This window comes from Brienomyrus brachyistius, unplaced genomic scaffold, assembly GCF_023856365.1.
Source record: "Brienomyrus brachyistius isolate T26 unplaced genomic scaffold, BBRACH_0.4 scaffold67, whole genome shotgun sequence".
Classification (NCBI taxonomy): Eukaryota; Metazoa; Chordata; class Actinopteri; order Osteoglossiformes; family Mormyridae; genus Brienomyrus; species Brienomyrus brachyistius.
The window spans coordinates 970,570-976,331 of record NW_026042342.1 but is presented as its reverse complement, the minus strand read 5'-3'; the positions used below and the strand labels follow the sequence as shown (position 1 = coordinate 976,331).

General features: G+C 42.1%; 1 long non-coding RNA gene across 1 annotated transcript; it reads right to left on the bottom strand.

Moving 5' to 3' along the window:
- Positions 1–673: 673 nt before the first annotated feature.
- Positions 674–2,154, bottom strand: LOC125725474 (uncharacterized). Its single transcript, XR_007387499.1, has 2 exons — positions 1,716–2,154; positions 674–1,604 (listed from the first exon to the last, which is right to left on the bottom strand). It is a non-coding gene; the product is annotated as an uncharacterized LOC125725474 (long non-coding RNA).
- Positions 2,155–5,762: the final 3,608 nt, after the last annotated feature.

Genomic DNA, 5,762 nt, shown 5'->3' with positions numbered 1-5,762 from the left:
TGCTGTATATAATCTAGTTTGGATTCATGAACAGAGATGCGCAGCCATTGGATGTAGCGGCAGCATTTAATTTTTAAAGCGAGTTTTCCAAGTGCTTCACTGATGCTTTCCAGCCGCTCCTTCCAGAAACAAATAAGCCGAGGGAAGAGCGGCTGAAGTTCCGTGTAAAATTGCAGATTTATTTTAAAGAGATTATTTATACGTTGTATACAAGATCAGATCATGTCTTAAAATGTGCTAGAAGAAAAAAAAATAATAATCATATAAATCAAGGGTACTGGAATAAATATAGCCCATTTCTCTCCTTAAGTCAATGCAAACATGGCTATTGAACAAATTAATTACAGTTTCACTGAGTCCTTGTTTTTTAGGGCGGCGTATCTAGGTTAAAATTAAAATATATGTGTTGAAAGTGTACATATGAAGAATAGTTTTTGCTGAATTTGCTTTTTAAGGATTTTTTTTAATACAGAACACTCATTTATGGAGTATTTAATGAATTAGCATATAAGAGGAAAACATGTATTACATCCACATATTAATGTTGTAATAGATGTATATATTTAGGCTTATTTTCCTTTGGGTGTCGTTTTCAAGTGCTAACTAAAAACTTTTCATTAAAAATTGTTTGGTAACCTACTTCTGCCATTTTCCAGTAGAACATAGCGTGAACTTATAATAACGTGCATATAATAATGTGCTTAGCAGAAAGTCTGCTTATACAGTGATTTGGATTTCAGTGGTCAGTGAATGGATATTGTATTAGCCTATAATTTTATTGAAGGAAGTCTAGAAATCTATGGAAAATAAATATATTTAAAAATGTTATTGTACCAGCCTGGATACATTTTATAGGCTATAGATTTTTCACAAACAAACGGCTAGCTGCACTTGAAGCTGAAGAAAAAAAATAATCATTTACCGTTGCATTCATATAGTAACTTCCTGCTTGCGCTAACTCACTTCAAAGTGCCGCAAACTCATTAACGGGTAGATGGCTGTTCAGCGCAGAACATTTTTGCGCGGATCCAGACATCATTATTACTAAAGAAAACGCTACCTAGGGAAAGTCAATCAGGGAGGTGATTTGTCGCTATGCAGAATCATAGGCACTAATCCCTGCTTTGCTTGCCATTGGTCCCCGAATCTGTCCGCCCCCTCTCGATTTTAAGACCCATGTCAAGCCCAAAGCACCTCGCTGTTCTCATTTCCGATGCCTTCTGGCGGGTTCCGCTATTTATAAAAATAAATTTCCCTCTGTTTTATTTCTTTCCGAGCTGTTTGATTCTCTGCCCTGGGTAGGAAGGTGGCCAGATCGGTGGCAGCAGTCCAGATGGTCTCTCTCTCCACTGGGGTGCTCTTTTCACACCCAGAATCCACTGCTTCTCCCTGGCCCCACCACCTCACAGTAGCCTCCACTGACTCCTGCAATCCCAATTGCTCTGGGTTCATTCAAACCAAAACAAAACAAGAAAAGTAGAATGATTCCAGATATTTTCCACTGTGAAAGACTAGAGTGGCTCTGTTCTCTGCCATGGCCAAATGCTCTTCAGCTGCCTTCTCTTTTCTCTGTAGTTCTTGGTGCTGGGTCCAATTCTGTGTCCCTGTGTTTTTGACAAGGAGCCATAAAGAGAACATCACAACGCTGGTATTGTGCAGATAATTGAGTACACAATGTAAAATAAAAAAAAGCAAAGATAATCCAAGCCATTTACGTCATCTATGTCCACTGGTAACATAAATTAGCACTGATCCTGCCGTAAAATCTTCACTGGTGATTTAGATGCGAATGAAATGGTCTGCTTTTCCTTCCACACTTGGTAGTCTGACGAAGAGGTTTGCATGCAGATTTCTTTAATTCCCATCCTCCGGGGCTATGGGATATTTCTGGATTTGCTTTTGATTAAAGAAGAATCAACTCATTCCTCCACTTTTAGCTGAATCTAAACAGAAATTTGGGTGAAGTCAAGAAATTGTTCAGTGAGTTCTTGAGACTCGTCTAGCCAACAGCCTGCAATGGAAGATGCACTGACACTTGTGTTATGGATGCGTTTACTAAGGAACAAATTACACATCAAAGTCAACTTTGTCATTGTACGCGTGCACAACAAAATGAGTTAAACACAATACAATAACAACCTCTAAAATTCAGGTCTATTTTTCAGAAGTAGATTCCTGATTCTAATGTGCATTTACTGAATAATCCCCATATATCCCTGCTAATTCCCATAAAGTTTCCAACTTGGACTATTTACAAAATTCCCCAGCTTAACTTCCCATGGAATGGAAAGTTTCTGGGAAGTTTCAGAAAATTTTCTGGCCCTTTGCAACCTTAATCTCATTTAATTGAGAATAATAATTTAAAAAAACCCTCATCAGAATCCTGCAATGGATTTGTGATTTTAGAAAAAGGATGGATTGATGGATGGACGGGCAGATGAAGAAATCACATTAGAAATCTTTATAAGAGGTGTAGAAAACAATAACAGGCCTGCTGCTTGTTGTGGGGTGTTTTCATTTTCCCTCCATTTCCTCCAATATAATTGCTTCACCTGACCTTTGTAATTCCAGAGCAGCAGAACTGATATTCCTACTTTTATCACTGGCAAAGTGGCAGGAAGGTGTTGGGCTGTACACTGTGCCAACATGCTGTGCTCGACACGAGTGTCAGGTCTGGGAAGATGAGGGATCCTTAGAGCCGGCTGCATCTCCTGCACCCGTATGAGGCCCCAGGGTTTGTACCCTGAAGCTGCATGTCATCTACTGTACAACTGCAAAATGCAAAGTCAATCCACACACACACACACACACATACACACACACATACAAACACAAAAGATTTCATTGCAAGATCAGGAAGCCTAAAATGTTGCATATTTCTCTGGTTAGTTGCGAAAATCTTAAGAAAAAAGGATAGTTAACAGTATTACACCTGGGTATATTCATTCTTACACATTAACTGCAATATTAGATGGCATATATGTGAGCCCCACATGTAAGACACAGGTAATGGTTATTATTTCACCTGAAACAAGTATCACAGGAGTTATAAACAGCAGTTATCATTAATTATAATAGCTACTGCTAATAGCAATTATACCAGTTAAAAGAAAAACCACATTAAACGCAATGAACAGGGATAACATGTTGGCAACGTATTTGGTTAATGGAAACCCAAATAATACTGAAATGTTTTCAGGCCCTGGAATATACTCAGTGAGAACGTTACAAGTATTACTTTGTAAATGACTGTAAAAACTGAACAGCTCTTCCATGGCCTTTGTTCCACATACGTAACGATCTCCTTGCCAAGTCCGTATAATTCAGTGTTAATAGGAATTAATGTAGTTAACCAAGATATTTCTGCTTCCCAATAAAGAAAAAAAAGTTTATCCAACGCGCCGTCTCAGCCGCAAACCAGAAAAGATATATATTAATAAGCTGTATATTACAATAAAATCTCTGGGAACAGTAGCTGAAACACTTTTCACATAAGGTATATAATTTGACAGCATATTTGTACTAATAACCCTTTAAAGTGGTTATAAAATACTCTAAGCTGTAATGTACAGATGATTAATGTCTGCAGAATAATTGAATTCCATTAAGCTGAGGATCACTTGCACAGAGAAGCGGTGCCAAGTGTTGATGAGACAGCCAGAGAGGACCGAAAGGACTGCTGCTTCGCACGGCGCCATTTTTCCAGCCAAATCCCATGGAAAGGTACTTTAACGTGGGACATCTGCTTGTTGTTAATGGTCGGAGCTACTGATGCATAGGATCATTAACGGAGTAGTGCGAAGCGGTATTTTCCTGTTGACGGGGAGCCTGCTGTGGAAACCAGTGTTCGAGTGCTACCCCCCCCCCCCCCCGACACACACACACACACACACACACACACACACAAAAAAAAGAACAAAACAAAAAAACATAAGGGCAGCCTGCCGAGCGATCGGTCTTGTTATATTATTATTTGTTTTGCCTTTTTTACTTTTTAATATTACATTTCCCTAGGCGTATGCTATTTAAGCTTGTAAAATCGACGCTAAATAAGGGGAGCTAATGAAAATACCCTTTTCACTTCCACATTCATCTTTTAAGGCATTTTCCCCTTCTCCTCCACCTCCTCTCGGCCCTTCCCACAGATCAGCGCCGGCTGCACCCCCGGTGCCCCCCCGTGCTTTGCAGCCGTGAAATCCGGAAGGCTGACATTATTGTAGGGAGAGGGGAAGTCTGCCCCTTTTGTAAATGGCTACAGTAATGACCCACTTGGGAGAGGAGCGGTTAGACGGCGTTGCGGATGTTTCCAGGTGCAGCGACATAAGCGTTTCATTAAATATTAAAGCAACCATTTTCAGTTACAGCAGCAAAAAAAAACAGCATCTTTGGCTACATTTTAAAAGCAACTAAATATATGGGTGTGTGTTTTGCCCATGCTGGTTTTAGCTGACCTTTTCTCCAGCTAATTAGTTGCCTCTTTGAAAAGCATTACGGATGATATATCTTAGGGAATGCGGCTTGCTAGCCACTCCCCTGGCGTTTCGCGCAGTTTTCAAATATAATAAATAAAACAATTATTTCATCCCACAGCGCCGTGATTAGACGCCCGCTTTGTTTGCGTCGCTTTGTTTTCCGAGCCGCGAAGATAATGAAGGAAAATCAGTACCTGTCCCGGGGTAAACAAGGCAAAACCGCGGAAAGGCGCAGCTGTTTTTGCGTAAATGATTACTGATTTGAGCGGCGGCGGAGGCAGGATTCTTGCTCACACCGTGTTAAATATGGAGTGCAGTCACGTAAACACGGCAGACACACATCTCCCCCTTCATCATGTCGCCGGCGTACCCCTTCTCGGGGAATACTAATGGCTTGTAAAACGTGTTCCCTCCATGTGACTCGCAAAGAAACATGACAGATTGCGGGAAACTGTATGATATTAAACAGGTTGATAAGAAATGAATGAAAACGGCCTGTTTCACCATTTTCCCCTTAACGCCAACCCCGCTTACCAAGTACAGACAGGAGCCATTTGTTTCGTGAGATTAAACAAGCGAAGAAATAAATAATGTGCTTTTAAATATAGTGGGTCTAATTAATACCTACATATGTAATACCAAGGAGCGTCTAGTAATAACATGTAGAGGTCAAGGGGAGAGAGATTGTTAGTGGTCGGTTGAGCGAGCGCGCCGGGGAAAGAATGCCCGCGTCCCGGCTCGCCTGGCTGTCACTGGAGGGGGCCTCCTTCTTGGCAGCAGCTGTGCAGGAGTCCGGCCCTTGCCTTCTGCCCACTCTAGGGACCCCATGTTGACATGTGCCTTCAGGTGCTCAATGCTCTCCATTTCACGGATAACAGAGCTGCTCCTGGAGATGGAAGGGGCGAGCCTCTAAGCTTCGCGAGAACCGAGCGTGCGTGCCGCGCGTGCACACACCGAACCGGAGAGTGCTTGTCGGAAAACGACGATGTTGCGGCACAGGGCGATTGTGCACGAGCGGGCATGTTTTCTGTTCACTTTCCCACAATGCCGTACGGGTGTGACCAGGTGTGTCCCGTCCCCATGCTATTCGGAGGGGTTTTCTTGGAACGCGCTGGCGTTCTTACCGAATGGTAAATCTTAATAACATGCCTCCCCCAACTCAGGTGTGCGTGTGTGTGTGTGTGTGTGTGTGTGTGTGTGTGTGTGTGGGGGGGGGGGGGTTACCACATGGGAAACCAGAGGAGGAGAAATCAGTCCTCCACCTGCAAATTCAGAACATCCAACTTCTTA